General features: G+C 37.0%; 1 long non-coding RNA gene across 1 annotated transcript; it reads right to left on the reverse strand.

The window, feature by feature from the left end:
• Positions 1–1163: 1163 nt before the first annotated feature.
• Positions 1164–3250, reverse strand: LOC130923263 (uncharacterized). The gene is made up of 3 exons (XR_009064683.1): positions 2897–3250; positions 1488–2770; positions 1164–1337 (listed from the first exon to the last, which is right to left on the reverse strand). It is a non-coding gene; the product is annotated as an uncharacterized LOC130923263 (long non-coding RNA).
• Between the last annotated feature and the right edge of the window lie 13932 nt (positions 3251–17182).

Raw genomic sequence — 17182 nt, forward strand, 5'->3', positions numbered from 1 at the left:
TGATTGAAAAAGTTTTCTTTGATTGAAGCAATCCTTTTTGTGTTTGGGGCATATTATGATTAGGACATTTGTGTCTAAATCATCCAATTCCACCAAAAAGTTGCTTCGATCAAAAAAAATATTTTCAATCAAAGAAATATTTTTCTCTAATATATATATTAGGGCTGTCAAACGATTAAAATTTTTAATCGAGTTAATTACAGCTTAAAAATTAATTAATCGTAATTAATCGCAATTAATCGCAATTCAAACCATCTATAAAATATGCCATATTTTTCTGTAAATTATTGTTGGAATGGAAAGATAAGACAAGATGGATATATACATTCAACATACGGTACATAAGGACTGTATTTGTAACAATAAATCAACAAGATGGCATTAACATTATTAACATTCTGTTAAAGTGATCCATTGATAGAAAGACTTGTAGTTCTTAAAAGATGAATATTAGTACAAGTTATAGAAATGTTATATTAAAACGCCTCTTAATTTTTTCGTTTTAATAAAATTTGTAAAATTTTCAATCAAAAAATAAACTAGTAGCCCTCTATTCTGTCCTCAATGTGTGTGAGTACACAAATTGACAGATAGCGAACATAAGTTCCAAAAAGAAATCAGACGGTGTGGCAAAGTTGCATGGGCTTTACTGAAGTCATCTCTTTTTGACAGGAGCACGTTTCTTGTATTTTTGTAAAACTGAAAATAACAAGGCAATGTGTCAATAACTTGCATAAATCACAAAATAACATAATATGTACACACACGTGTCCATTTGAGCAGTAGCACTAGCCAATTAGCTCACAAGCATCTAACAATGTAACTGCATTTCACCATATATATGAACAAATTCAAATACACATCATCAATAACTATCTAATACTCATGAATATAAACAAAGGAGGAATATAACTCACAAGCGATGCATGTATTAGACACAAACAGTGTGATGGGGCTATGAGAACTGCCACTGAATACTGGATGTGGACGTTAGCTGGTCTGAATAGCACTGTCTATAGGGAATGGGACGTACTACGTCACTGTTTGGCTAGGCCGCCATGCTGGCAATATGCTTCCGGCAGGCTCAACGGGGATTGTAACGTGTGGTAGTGCTAACCTAATTCCTTCGGTGTATTAGAAAGAAAATATGGGTGTGCATTGTTGTGTTACCGGGTGCAACAGTGTCTCCTGCGACAAAAAAAAAAAGGGCGAGGAAAACTGGACTCACTTCTCACCGTTTTTCTGCATGGAGGACCAAATATCAGATCACGAAGGCACGACGGATGGCTGGGTTGCAGCGGTTCGTCGGAAAAGCATTTCTTTTGATCATATTTCTGCTGGAATGAGAGCGTGTTCCCGTCATCTCTACTCTTGTAAGTTGAACGATTTATCCGTTTTGGTTTCAATACGTTTTTTTATTTTATTTTTTTACCGTTGTGTAAATCTGCCTCGGTAGCAATGCTAACCTACTCCTCCTTCTCACCTACCTGTTGTGTTACTAGGTAAACCTGCTGACAAGACATCCCGATTGGTCACCATCTCTCTTCTTGGATTATTTGACAAAGAAAATTTGTTCAATTGAGTGGTTCCATTTGTCTTGTGTCGGAATCAAACAAGCCCCTGCAGCAGACGTCGTCTGGGTCTGCCTTTCTTGCTGATAAACTGCGGGCTTTTAACTTGTGAAAATGCAAGAACTTTAATGCACATATTTATTCTGCCTGGCTATTTAACTAAGGCCAGTGAAGTGTTGTTTTTTTTAACCACTTTGACAAAGACACGTTTCATTGTAATGTTGAATTGATAAATTCTATTATTATTTATAATTATTCTTGTTTGCACTAATGTAGACTTTAGACTGTCAATTCAAATAGTGTTGGAAAAGTTGCAATACCTAAAATAGAAATGCAAGAACTGTAATGTACATATTTATACACCTTTATCTACCTGAGGCCACTGAATGTTTTTTTAACTGCTTTGAAAAATACAGGTTTTGTTGTGATCTTGTATTTATATAGTATATAGCTTTTTATAATGTATTATGTATTATAATATTTGCTACCCCCTGTCAGAGTGTGGGCCATTTTGCACTAAAAGGATTTTAAACTGTCAGTTCAAATATTGTGTTGGAGAACTTGCAATACCTAAAATGGAAATGCAAGAACTTTAAACCACATATTTATTCTGTCTGGCAATTTACCCAAGGCCAGTAAATAGTTTTTAAACTGCTTTGACAAAGACACATTTATGTTAAACTTGTATATATTATAATTATATAATATTTGCTGACCCTATCAGAGGGTGGGCCTTGTTTGCACTAATTTAAAGATTTTAAACTGTCAGCTCAAATATTGTATTGGAGAAGTTGCATTACTTGAAATAAATCTATTGCAACTTATCAGTCCCAGTTCTTGTCTACAACACTGTCCACACATTGTCAATGCATATTCCAAATAGAATAACAAAATTAAGTCACCTGACTTTGTAATTATTACACCTGTTTATTATGAAGACCTGAAGTAAACAACAAGCAGTTACAGTTTGTCAGGAAGTTGTTCAAGTCATGTTTTGGTATTCATATTTTATTGACTTTTCACAACAACACTTGGGATCGTGTTTGTAAGAGCAGAGCAAACTGAAGTTTCAGCGTGCACTCTTCGCCTTTCCAACCTCTCATAACGCTCCGATGTGGTGCGCTTGACCTCAGAATAACCCAAGAAGAGATATGGTGACCAATCGGGATGTGTTGTCAGCATTTCATATGCAGGTTTTCCTAGTAACACAACAGGTAGGTGAGGAGGAGGAGTAGGTTAGCATTGCTACCGAGGCAGATTTACACAACGGTAAAAAAAAATAAAAAAACGTATTGAAACCAAAACGGATAAATCGTTCTACTTACAAGAGTAGAGATGACGGGAACACGCTCTCATTCCAGCAGAAATATGATCAAAAGAAATGCTTTTCCGACGAACCGCTGCAACCCAGCCATCCGTCGTGCCTTCGTGATCTGATATTTGGCCCTCCATGCAGAAAAACGGTGAGAAGTGAGTCCAGTTTTCCTCGCCCTTTTTTTTTTTTGTCGCAGGAGACACTGTTGCACCCGGTGACACAACAATGCACACCCATATTTTCTTTCTAATACACCGAAGGAATTAGGTTAGCACTACCACACGTTACAATCCCCATTGAGCCTGCCGGAAGCATATTGCCAACATGGCGGCCTAGCCAAACAGTGACGTAGTACGTCCCATTCCCTATTAGTGTGAGTTCGCGTCGACATATAATCACGTCAGAAAAGCGCGCCGAAACCCAAATAATCAGCTGCACTGAATCGCCAGCAGAGGGCGACATTACGCCAGATAACATATGCAAGTCACACCCAAACGCCAGCAGAGGGCGGAAAAACTCCATAAAACACAATTAACAAGTTGGCCTTTCACTGTACTGACATTTAAATCTGTCTGAGCGGGCCTTGTGCGTTAATTGCGTCGAATATTTTAACGTGATTAATTTAAAAAAATTAATTAACGCGCGTTAACGCGATAATTTTGACAGCCCTAATATATATAATTTTTAATTATATGCAAAGCGAATGACTGTCTAAGGGGCTCGAAAAATAATTTTGACCCATTATAAAAATGTTTTTTTTTTGTTCATTTCATTCATTTTTGTTGCTTTTTTATTGCTTTACAACTTATATATATATGTATATACAGGAAAGTCAATTACATGCAATGACACTTTTCGGCCACCAGGGCAACTAAGATATACGTCAAACCTTCCACTAGTGCAATTAATAGGTAAATTTAGTAAATCAAATCAGACCAATCTGCATAATAAAGTCCGCTAGCATAGATGCTATGAATGCTAACGTATTTATACTTCTCTCATAGCAAATCGCTAAACATAACTAAAAAAAAAGTATCTCCAAACTTAACCACAAATGCCCACACCAACATACTGTATATCAGCTGAAACAACTCACAGCCTGATGTGGGCTGAACCTGAGCGTAGCTGTCACACGTCTGCTTCTCAGTCATAAAACTATGAGAGCCAGATAGCCGCAAGACGTGTATCTGTATTGAGGCTATAGCAACATCAGAATTCAACCTACCGGTAAATAAGTTGTGATTGTATAGAGAAAAATGCAAATTTTGCTTTTGTTGTGTAAAATTAAGATGATTCTGCATGTGTTCCTCAAGTATGAAGTTTAGGATATGAAAGTTGAGTGATTTATTAGCTGTTAAAAACTTGCACTAAAACAAAAAAGTTACTATTTTGGGCAAAAACATAAATACTGTATGTTAAATATTGCTATTGATCCTGAAAATACAGTGCCTTGCAAAAGTATTCGGCCCCCTTGAACCTTGCAACCTTTCGTCACATTTCAGGTTTCAAACATAAAGATATAAAATTTTAATTTTTTTGTCATGAATCAACAACAAGTGGGACACAATTGTGAAGTGGAACAAAATGTATTGGATAATTTAAACTTTTTTAACAAATAAAAAACTGAAAAGTGGGGCGTGCAATATTATTCGGCCCCCTTGCGTTAATACTTTGTAGCGCCACCTTTTGCTCCAATTACAGCTGCAAGTCGCTTGGGGTATGTTTCTATCAGTTTTGCACATCGAGAGACTGACATTCTTGCCCATTCTTCCTCGCAAAACAGCTCGAGCTCAGTGAGGTTGGATGGAGAGTGTTTGTGAACAGCAGTCTTCAGCTCTTTCCACAGATTCTCGATTGGATTCAGGTCTGGACTTTGACTTGGCCATTCTAACACCTGGATACGTTTATTTTTTAACCATTCCATTGTAGATTTGGCTTTATGTTTTGGATCATTGTCCTGTTGGAAGATAAATCTCCGTCCCAGTCTCAGGTCTTGTGCAGATACCAACAGGTTTTCTTCCAGAATGTTCCTGTATTTGGCTGCATCCATCTTCCCGTCAATTTTAACCATCTTCCCTATCCCTGCTGAAGAAAAGCAGGCCCAAACCATGATGCTGCCACCACCATGTTTGACAGTGGGGATGGTGTGTTCAGGATAATGAGCTGTGTTGCTTTTACGCCAAACATATCGTTTGCATTGTGGCCAAAAAGTTCAATTTTGGTTTCATCTGACCAGAGCACCTTCTTCCACATGTTTGGTGTGTCTCCCAGGTGGCTTGTGGCATACTTTAAAGGAGACTTTTTATGGATATATTTGAGAAATGGCTTTCTTCTTGCCACTCTTCCATAAAGGCCAGATTTGTGCTGTGTACGACTGATTGTTGTCCTATGGACAGACTCTCCCACCTCAGCTGTAGATCTCTGCAGTTCATCCAGAGTGATCATGGGCCTCTTGGCTGCATCTCTGATCAGTTTTCTCCTTGTTTGAGAAGAAAGTTTGGAAGGACGGCTGGGTCTTGGTAGATTTGCAGTGGTCTGATGCTCCTTCCATTTCAATATGATGGCTTGCACAGTGCTCCTTGAGATGTTTAAAGCTTGGGAAATCTTTTTGTATCCAGATCCGGCTTTAAACTTCTCCACAACAGTATCTCGGACCTGCCTGGTGTGTTCCTTGGTTTTCATAATGCTCTCTGCACTTTAAACAGAACCCTGAGACTATCACAGAGCAGGTGCATTTATACGGAGACTTGATTACACACAGGTGGATTCTATTTATCATCATCGGTCATTTAGGACAACATTGGATCATTCAGAGATCCTCACTGAACTTCTGAAGTGAGTTTGCTGCACTGAAAGTAAAGGGGCCGAATAATATTGCACGCCCCACTTTTCAGTTTTTTATTTGTTAAAAAAGTTTAAATTATCCAATAAATGTTGTTCCACTTCACGATTGTGTCCCACTTGTTGTTGATTCTTGACAAAAAAATTAAATTTCATATCTTTATGTTTGAAGCCTGAAATGTGGCGAAAGGTTGCAAGATTCAAGGGGGCCGAATACTTTTGCAAGGCACTGTATAGGTGATTATCCTTGCATTTAGTGATTTTTGTGCACCTAGCGTAAAATTTCAGAATTAAAAAAAAAACAACAACAAAAAAAAAAGGATTTTATTAGGGAATGACTTCGAATTTTTTGTATATCGGTGCTGATGGAGACTTACATATATGCCTAAGGGAGGTGCCTGTTTTGGTTTTAGGTCATTAGTGGCTTTGGTTTTGAAAATATTTGAATTACATTTTTTTTTCTAAACAGGCCCCCTACAGATCAGCCCCAAGACCCGTGTGAAGTGAAGTGAAGTGTGTAGTGAAGTCTAAATATGACATTCCTCAATGAAAAACCATTACACAGAAAATGATTGGTTAAAAAAAATAAAGAACATGGAATTAAAAGGTTTAAAGGTCCTTTAAAATGAAAGTAAAGATCAATAAACAATTTAAAATTGCATAGAAAACCTCTTGACAAACCTGCTAAATTTGAATGAACAAAAACAAAGCTAATATGGCTTCAAATGGGGAAATATGGCCTGTCAGTTCTCGAAGCTGTTGGTGCGTTCGATCGGCTTGTTAGGGTCATCAACTCAAATAGAGTTACAAAAAAAATCTGGGCTAAGAAGAAATGTACATGTAAAAGAAATGCTCTATTTGTTTCCCATTGCAAACTGCAAACCTCATTCATAAAATAGTATTGTAGGTGTCTTTCAATTGCAGGCAGTGGGGAGGAGTTTAGATTTTCATTCAGTAATGCTAGTTTGACCCATTCTCGTGTGTGTTGGACAACCTCACCTAGGAAGATTTTCAGGCTAGTTCCAGAAATGTTTAACAGATAACATCAGTGAACTCGGAATGTAAACATTTACAGTGAAACCGCAAAACCTCTACACTAAACTCTATCACCTCCCCTATGGGGACGCCACATTCATCACAAGCCATTCTCACCATCCCGATATGGCCTCTGTTATACGTATCTTGAAGGGTTTACTTCTTTCCACACAATTTGAAGTGATAAAATCAGACCCTTTCCTTTCTCTGGCATCAAGCCACATCACGTTTGGTTAAGCAAAAAACACCTCAACATTCAAGGGAAGCTCAGACTTAAAGACTTGTAGGCTCCAATAGGCCACAATTGTTTTCTTTTGCTAAAATATGTTATTAGAAACTAGGGCTGTCAAAATTATCGCGTTAACGGGCGTTGATTAATTTTTAAAAATGATTCCTGTCAACATATTTGATGCATTTAACGCACATGCCCCGCTCAAACAGATTAAAATGACAGCAAAGTGTCATTTGCACTTGTTACTTGTGTTTTTTGGTGTTTTATCGCCCTCTGCTGGCGCTTGGGTACGACTGATTTTATGGGTTTCAGCACCATAATTATTATTGACATCAACAATGGCGAGCTACTAGTTTATTTTTCATTCATTCATTCATTTTCCATGCCGCTTTTCCTCACGAGGGTCGCGGAGGTCCTGGAGCCTATCCCAGCTAACTACGGGCAGTAGGCAGGGGACACCCTGAACTGTTCGCCAGCCAATCGCAGGGCACATGGAGACATACAACCATTCACACACACACTCATACCTATGGACAATTTAGAGAGTTCAATCAGCCTACCATGCATGTTTTTGGGATGTGGGAGGAAACCGGAGTTCCCGGAGGAAACCCACACACGTTTATTTTTTTTGATTGAAAATTTTACAAACTTTATTAAAACGAAAACATTAAGAGGGGTTTTAATATAAAATTTCTATAACTTGTACTAACATTTATCTTTTAAGAACTACAAGTCTTTCTATCCATGGATTGCTTTAGCAGAATGCTAATAATGTTAATGGCATCTTGTTGATTTATTGTTATAATAAACAAATACAGTACTTATGTACAGTATGTTGAATGTATATATCCGTCGTGTGTCGTATCTTTCCATTCCAACAAAAAATTACAGAAAAATATTGCATATTTTATAGATGGTTTGAATTGCGATTAATTACGATTAATTAATTTTTAAGCTGTGATTAACTCGATTAAAAATTTTAATCGTATGGCAGCCCTATTAGAAACACATAAAGTATTGCCATTGATTAAAAAGCCATAATATTCAGAACATGTTTTTACCTACAGAGGGCGCTATGTTTTAAGCGCGCAATGGACGCTCGGGGTGATGACGTAGATTGTCACTGTCACTCGACGAATGCTACCGGGTTACTGCAATTCCTTCTCCACGGTGAGACGTCCAACGCATGCGCTCATCAGTTAAACGCGGCGAGTACTTACTATTTGTGTTTTTATTGAGTCTTTTATTATTTTTTCATTGCCTCAAAATACATTTTGCATGTGTTTCCCTCTCATACTTTTAAGCATTGTGTTTTCTTGTGGTAGCTTTAAAGCAGATTGTTGATCTGTTGACCACATTAGTCACGTAGCATATTTAGATCACCTTTAATTTAATTTGGTTTCAAATTAAATGTAATATTTACACCATTGTATGAAACCTGAATGATATTTTGTTTCTGAACCAACAGTGGTATTTAATAATCTTGCATATTTTTTTCCAGCAATTTCATGTGAGGTGCTTTTCTTTTTACCACTGTTGCTTGGTGTGCTTAGTTGTAGTATTTCTAAATATCTATGTATATCAATGTATATCCACAGCAAATTGTTAACTGATCTTTTCAAAAATGTGTTTTAACATGTAGAGGGTATTCAAACAAATACAAAATAAAAATAAATTAGAATTATTAAAATACTATTAATAAAATATCCTCAGAAGTTTAGCAGTTTAGTGTCAAGTAAGAAGTAACAGTGTCTGAAAGTAGCTTGACTCAGTGTCTGAAAGTAGCTTGACTCTGGAAGGTTTCGCCCACCCTCTCCTCAGCTAATGGCTGAATTTGCAAGTCAGGGCTAAGGGCCAGGAAACGCACATGTGCACTGAGTGCACTTTTTATCGTCACTTTTGGTTACGTAACTACTGGCTGAACGCAGTTATGGCGTACGTGAGTGTGAAGGGGTGTCACAATTCGTAGGGCTGATGTTTCAAGCCTTACTCTTTATTGCTCCGTTTGAAGGGCCAAGAGCAGGGGTAGAAAATAGAAATGGGATTGGACCGACGTGCCCCCTGCGGTGCATCAGTAATGGCCCAATTTACAAAACAAAGGCTACACTCTGTCCCAAAGTGGGACAGTCTTGGGGAGGATCCCAGGATATCCCAAAATGGGACACCCATTTCTTAAGGGATCTTTAATATGTTCTGTCTGTATGCATCTAAACAAAACAAGCTGAAAGCGCAAGGTTGTACTTTGGGTGTCAAATTCACCTCTTGTAGGATGTTTCACCGGTGTAGCACATTTTGGCTGAACACCGATTTTGTCCTAATCTTGTCTCATCCTGTCTTTCCTGTTCATTTTGCGTTTGCTGCTCGTTTTGTGAAATTTCAACAGTGCTGTCATGCTCATTAACGTTCCTCTCGGGTCCAAATTGAAAGAGTTGAACAGATGTCATGTTTATGTCGCTAGTGTCATACTCTGGAAGCCCAGCAACGTAACCATGTGATGTCACCGCCCTGCAACGTCAACGCAATGGCGACCAACTAGTTGAACTAATTTTACAAAACGGAAAAACATTAGGAAGGGTTTTTCAATATTAAATTATTTCACCTCATAATAACGTTTATTTTTTAAGAGGTACAAGTCTTTCTATCCGTGGATAGTATCTTGTTAGAGTCTCCAGCTCTACTTGTATTTTTTTGTTTAAATAATTCTGGCTCACAAAAGCAATACTGTATATAAGTAAATAAAAACACTAGGGCTGTCAAACGATTAAAATTTTAATCGAGTTAATTACAGCTTAAAAATGAATTAATCGTAATTAATCGCAATTCAAACCATCTATAAAATATGCCATATTTTTCTGTAAATTATTGTTGGAATGGAAAGATAAGACACATGACGGATATATGCATTCAACATACGGTACATAAGTAATGTATTTGTTTATTATAACAATAAATCAACAAGATGGCATTAACATTAATAACATTCTGTTAAAGCGAAAAATGGATAGAAAGACTTGTAGGTCTTAAAAGATAAATGTTAGTACAAGTTATAGAAATTTTATATTAAAACCCCTCTTAATGTTTTCGTTTTATTCAAATTTTTTTTATAATTTTCAATCAAAAAATAAACTAGTAGCTCGCCATTGTTTATATCAATAATTACACCATGCTCGCTCATTGTGCTGAAACCTATAAAATCATTTGGGCCGAAGCGCCAGCAGAGGGCGCTAAACACCAAAAAACAAGTAACAAGCAGACATTACAATGCTGTCATTTTAATCTGTTTGGGCGGGGCATGTCCGTTAATTGCGTCAAATATTTTAACGTGATTAATCAAACAAATTAATTACAGCCTGTTAACGCGATAATTTTGACAGCCCTAAAAAACACTGTTGTAAATGTTGTTATTGTCTGAAAAGATAAACAGGACAAAAAGGCCTAATGCTCCAAGGTTCTTCTCCAAACAATCACGATTAAGGAATCTTAATGTTTGAATGTGTAGCAATAAGCTTTGACAAGAAGAAGAATATGAAGACATTCCAATTCGTGACTCCACACCAGCAATAACTGCCTCTTAAACCTGGATTGACATTTTTCAACCATTGCCCAGTATTGGCTGCAAACAACAGCTCACATTAACTACAAAACTAAGAAAAACAAAAGGCAAAAAACGGAATCACGTAGCAAATATGTTTTGACAGAATTTCAGATTATTTCAGGTGTCATCGGATCAGTTAGCGCTGACAAGCGCTGGAAGGCACAGCGGCCCAGCAAATTTGACAGAGACAGTAGACAGCTTTCTTTTCAAGATCATGTTCTAAAGGGTGGAGAGCTCTGTTTCCTCTTCAGTGTCCCTGACTGCACCTGTGTTGCTTTAACAGCCACACATCTACACATTCATGCACACATGTGCGCACACACACACACATTTTGCACAGGAGCCTTGCGCTGGATCTTAAGTTGCGTCTGAAGTGTTTCAATGAAGATTTAATGACCTTGTACGCATTTTCAAAGAGAAAGAGGCATGGCTGTAAGTGGAAGAGAAAGTGGAAGACACCTGCATTCATCCATAACATTGGCTCAATGTAACACACACAAACAGGCACGCACTAACACACACACACAACCACATTATTTCATAATCTTGGAGGCCAATATTACAACAATGTGTGATGGGGAAGAAAACAAAGAGGTTCTTTAACATGGAAACCAATGCAGGTAATGTATAAGGAGGGCGGTAACGACAGAACTGATCCAGAGGATCATAGGCGGAGTTTGACTTCTGGGTCAAGGGGGGCACAACATGTTGATGACCCCAAAACGCAGTGTCAGAAATAAAATTAACTTACAAGAATATTTAGAATAATAAGTTGAAAATTTGAGTTTTTTTGTTTCCCATCATTCTTGAGGGGAATTCTAAATCAGGCTGCTTATAGGACAGCTATACTTTTCGCCAAGATCATCATCCATTGAATATGGTACGCCCGCCAGTGTCATGCCAATGTAGTTAACCCAGTCAAAAATTGTATCCCCTGGGCGGAGCCATATGGAGGTATATTTGTTATTTTTTGTTATTTATATATATATACTGTATATATATACACCCTAAATTTCGGACTATAAGCCGCTACTTTTTTCTCTCATTTTGAATCCTGTGGCTTATAGTCCAGTGCGGCTTATTTGATGATTTATTTGGGTTAATAGGTAAAACTTTATTTGACAGCGGCATCATAAGACTGTCATAAGAACGACATAATTATGACATGACACTATCATGGGCATTACTGAATGCTTATGACAGATGTCGATATGTGTCATGTGGCATATTATTTCACTAACTCTATTTATGTCCAGCTCAGATCTTTTATGTCCATTCAAAAGTGAGATAATTTGCTGGATGACACTAACCGACATCTATTGTAAGCATTCAATAAAGCTTATGACAGTGTCATGTAATAATTATGACAGTATTATGGCACAATTATCCAAGAAAATGTTACCAAATACAATAGCTAGCAATTAATGAAACAACTGGAACAGTAACAGAAGAAATAATTAGCACAGAACATGAATTTTGATTGTTATTTACATCTGTAGTGCCGCAATGCATGCTAGGAGGAATGTTGGATGACAACGGTGTTGACAGCAGGTGGCAGCAGAGGTTGACTGTCTCCCCCAAGGGAGCAGTGATGGCCAAATGAAGATTTTTTTTAAACAATAAGGCTTTGCAGCCAATTGGTTCAAAGCTTCATGGTGGTTGATTTGGTTTCATGACAGTTTTATAATGTCTTTGTCAAATTAAGTTAATATCTTTTGGTGTAAATATCCCATAATAAAATGAGGACAACTGCGGCTTATAGTCTAGTGCGGTTTATCTATGAACAAATGCCGTTTTCATGTCAAATTTGGTGGCTGGTGGCTTACAGTCAGGTGCGCCTTATAGTCCAGAAATTACGGTATGTATATATAAAAGTTGCTTCAATCAAAATATCTATTTTCAATTAAAAAAAAGTCACTTCAATTAAAAAAAAAAAAAAAAATGTGTTTGAACGCAAAAATAAATTTGAAACTCAAAAATAAAAATCCATTTGAAAGCTATTTTTCTTTGAATTTTTTGGGGGGATTGAAGTCAATTTTTTTGGGTTGAAGCAACTTTTTTGATTGAAGTAATGTTTTGCGTTTGGGCCACATTTTGGCTTGGACATTTGTGTTTTTATTATTCAATCAAAAAATAAGTTGCTTCAAACAAAAAACATTTTTTTCAAAAGAAAAATCACTTCAATTAAAAAAAAACAAAAAAAAACATTTCAATCATTGAAAACATTTTTTGAATGCGAAAAAATATTTGAGACTCAAATATTTGCATTTGAACACTTAATTTTTCATTGAAAAAGTTTTCTTAGATTTTAGCAATCCTTTTTGTGTGACATTTGTGTCTAAATCATTCAATCCCCCAAAAAGTTGCTTCAATCAAAAAAAAAAAAAAATTTCAAACAAGGTAAAAAATCATTTGAAAAATAAAATTGCCCTCCCCTATTTTTTTTTAATATGCAAAGCAAATGACCGTCTAAGGTGCTCGTCACATGATCTGCTCAAAAAATCATTTTGATCCATTCTAAAAACATTGTTTTTTTGTTCATTTCATTCATTTTTGTTCTTTTATTGCTTTACAACTTATATATATATATATTTATATAGGAAAGTCAATTACGAGCAATGAAACTTTTCGGCCACCAGGGGGGCCTAGACCCCCTGCCCCCCCTTTAAACTCCGCTTATGCAGAGGATGCAATTCACATATACCAAAATTGCCTTGGTGTGTGCGTGAGAAGGTATGTGTGAAAATATGAACATGTCCACAGGTGGCTTGCTCTCAGGGGCTTTGCGCAGAGTCTTGAATTTCCAAAACATAGGACAATAACAGTACACAAGGGAGTGTGTGCATGTGCCCATCTGTCAGCCCTTCATCAACACTCTTATTCAATTATACTGCCCACTAGTGAATGTATGTTTAAATAAAAAGAAAAAAAAGGATGTTTTCTTAAAGTATAGTGGCCTGTAGTGATTTACCCATTACATTTGAGGGTGCTCCTTGTTCAAAAGTGTCAGTCAAGAGGTTAAAAAAAGAATTTCCAAGACATACTGTATATTACGGGATCATGGAGATGACAATCGTAACTTGATATATCATACAGTATATTGTACGCTAAATATACATACAGTACCTGACAAAAGTCTTGTCGCTTATCCATTTTGTAGAAACAATTGCTAATAGCCTGACTTTTAATTATTCAATTGGTTTCAGAAATGGCTCATTTGAAAGCTAAGACCTTCCCAAATGATGTTGAATGTACAAAAATAATATTTGTTTCACTGAAAAAAGATTGATCATGTAATGAAGACATAAAGGCCAAATTTTGGCAAGACAAAAGTTTTGTCGCCTACAGAAAGTAGTGCAAAAATTGAACAAAAAATGTACTTCAAATACAAAAATATGTTACATAACATAAGCGAATTAAGTAGTGGTGCTGAGAGATTCAAATTTAAAATTTTGTATGACTTCCATGGGCTTGAAGGACTGCATCCATGCGGTTCGGCAAGGATTCATACAATTTATTGATGATGTCATCAGGAACATCAAAGAAAGCAGTCTTGCATGCCTCCCAGAGTTCATCAACGTTCTTGGGTTTCGTCTTCCATGCTTCCTCTTTCATCCTACCCCAGACATGCTCAATGATATTCATGTCTGGTGACTGGGTTGGCCAGTCCTGGAGGACCTTGATCTTCTTTGCCTTGAGGAACTTTGAGGTAGAGATTGAAGTATGCGATGGAGCACCATCCTGCTGCAGAATTTGTCCCTTTTTATGGTTAGGATTGTAAGAGGCAGCTAAGATTTGTTGATATTTCAGACAATTTATGTTGCCTTCCACCCTGCAGATCTCTTGCAGACCCCCATACCGGATGTGACCCCAGACCACGATTTTGCCACCACCAAACTTCAGTTTTCTGAATGAATCTCGGATCCATGCGGGCTCCAGTAGGTCTCCTGCAATATTTGCGGCGACTGTGGTGTAATTCAATGGAAGATTCATCTGAAAAATCCACCTTTTGCCACTTTTCAAGCATCCATCCTTTTGACATGCTGTCGGCCTTGGCAAATGCCACACATTTTTTTAATTGTCTGCACCCTGACAGAACTTGTAAAAGGCATTAGTTACTAATTACTTTCCCCAAAAAGTAATTGAGTTAGTAACTCAGTGACCTCATTGCAAGAGTAATTAGTTACTCAGCTGAGTAACTGACATTACTTTTCATTTTCTACACATATAACATTTTTCACATAAAAGATGCTTATATTAATTGAATTGAACTGTTTCTTTTATTTTTAAAAATATAGGTCACTTTTTACATTTTTTTTTTTTTTTTTAAATTTTAAATTTCACATATAACAGTGTAACGGTATACAAACTCACTTTCAAATGTTGTGAGAAAAAAAATCCTTTTTGTTTTTCCTGTTGAACGAAACCCGCAACAAACCGTGACCCCGTACCGAGGTGTGTATTCAACCATAATTAGTATCGTCACACCCCCTATATATTTATTTCCAATATGCATGTGGGGTTGTTGTGTGTATGTTGTTCTGATTTAAAAAAAAAAAACATCACACAAGGTTCATGGATACAACATTTAAGGAAAGTTTAAGGGTGACTATTTTTGGTAATAAAAAAAAATATTAGTATCTTGTAGCATCTACAAGGACAGCACCAACTTGGTGATGATAATGCACACTCAGCAGGGAAAGAGGTCATTATTTTCAATTTATTGTACCCACCTGGACGCCACACACTGTATGAAAAAAAAAAAAAGATGCCCGAGAGTTTAAGATGACGCTCGCCACGCTAAATGCTAATAATGTACCGCACGAATGCTATTTTTAGACCGTGGTGTCACCATCATAAACCGGAAGTGGGTCAACATAGAAGCGCCCTCACATACAACCCATGTTAGTACTGCTTGTTTTCTGCCGGTAATCTTTCAAAAAGAACATGCCGAGTAAACACTGCTGCTAGGGAACTTGGAAAAATGACTCTAGACCAGGGGTCTCCAAACCGGTCCTCGAGAGCTGCTGTGGGTCCTGGTTTTTGTTCATACCGATCAAGCACAGACCTTTTAACCAACGTGGTTTGTACTAAAACAAGCAGCACCTGGCTGCAATCAACTGATTACACTTATAAAAAAACAGATTGGTGAAAAGGTGTGGTCTTGTTTGGTTGGAGTGAAATCCTGCACCCACTGCGGCCCTATGTGGAATAGTTTGGAGACCACTGCTCTCCACATTACGACATATGAAGGATGTTTTCTTCATACGTTTCCCGAACCCAGAAAAGACGAAAAAATGTGAACAATGGATGAACTTGTGCGGACGTCCAAAAGACCAGTTTAACGCCAGCGAGGTGAAGCCATTCACCTTCATATGCAGTAAACATTTTGTTGGGGGCCATGGTCCTACAGCGGACAAAAAGGTAAGCCATTTTGATATTTTTACTTATATTTTTTTGTGTGGCGTTTTGCCGTGCTGCTTCTGTCTGACTATGAATGACCTGAAGAAAATTAAAATGGTATCTGACTAACACTTTTGTAACCTTTTCTGTTGTAAAAAAAAAACTTTAGTAAGGGGGAAGTGTAAATAAATTATTGAATTAAGATTTTAAAAATGAAAAGTGTTCGTTGGCTGTCACCAAGTAGCATATTTGCGATAGCTACACAAAAATAGCAATGTAAATTACCCCCAAGAACGGAGAGATGTAAGACAACCTGAGGATATAATATATAAGAAAGACGGGGCATATGGTGGTCAAGGATACATTGTTGAAACAGGAGAATGTCATTGTCAATGGCGTAAGGCAGTGCTTCTCAATTTTTTTCTGTTACGCCCCCCCCAGGAAGACGTACACGTTTCGCGCCCCCCCCCACAACTCTCTGCCACCACTGTAAATTGTATCATTTGCCTATAACTTAATAATATAAGTATACCTCTGTATAATATTGTGTCCTTTTTAATATTAAAGAAAAAATATATAGCTCAACTTACAATAAAGTATAGAAAAGACTTGAAGTGCACCACTTTGCCTGAATTAAAAAAAAAAAAAAAGTCACATCCAATCCGTAAAAATACATTCACTGTACATTTTTTGACCATTTAATAGTGAACAATAATTCATTCATTCATTTTCCATGCCGCTTTTCCTCACGAGGAAATTTTGATAAAATCAATCAATCAATAATAATAAATTCAAATAACCATTTAACCGTAAAAACAAAAATTAATCGAACAAAAACAAGTGTAATTGGATAGTGGGACAGTTTTTATTTTTGCTATTTTGCCCTGAGCAACTTGGTATGCCACCTTATATGATGCTAACAGTGCTCGCTGGTTTACTTTAGTAACACTGCGAAACAAAGTGGGACGATTGTTGGCTATATTCGGCATGTCTTGGCTGAAAAAAAAATCAAGTGGCTTATGAATGTGAGTGGGGTCTAATGTTTATAAGTGACATCTTATTTGATGTGGCTTCCTGATGTTCGTTGCAAATTTTTAGACACAGACTGGTCTTTTCTCATCTCCCACTTAAAGGTCAAAGCCAAATGCTAAATACGCTTAAGTCTTAATATTTCCTAGTCTTAGCTTGTC

The sequence above is a fragment of the Corythoichthys intestinalis genome, chromosome 10, assembly GCF_030265065.1.
Source record: "Corythoichthys intestinalis isolate RoL2023-P3 chromosome 10, ASM3026506v1, whole genome shotgun sequence".
NCBI lineage: Eukaryota > Metazoa > Chordata > Actinopteri > Syngnathiformes > Syngnathidae > Corythoichthys > Corythoichthys intestinalis.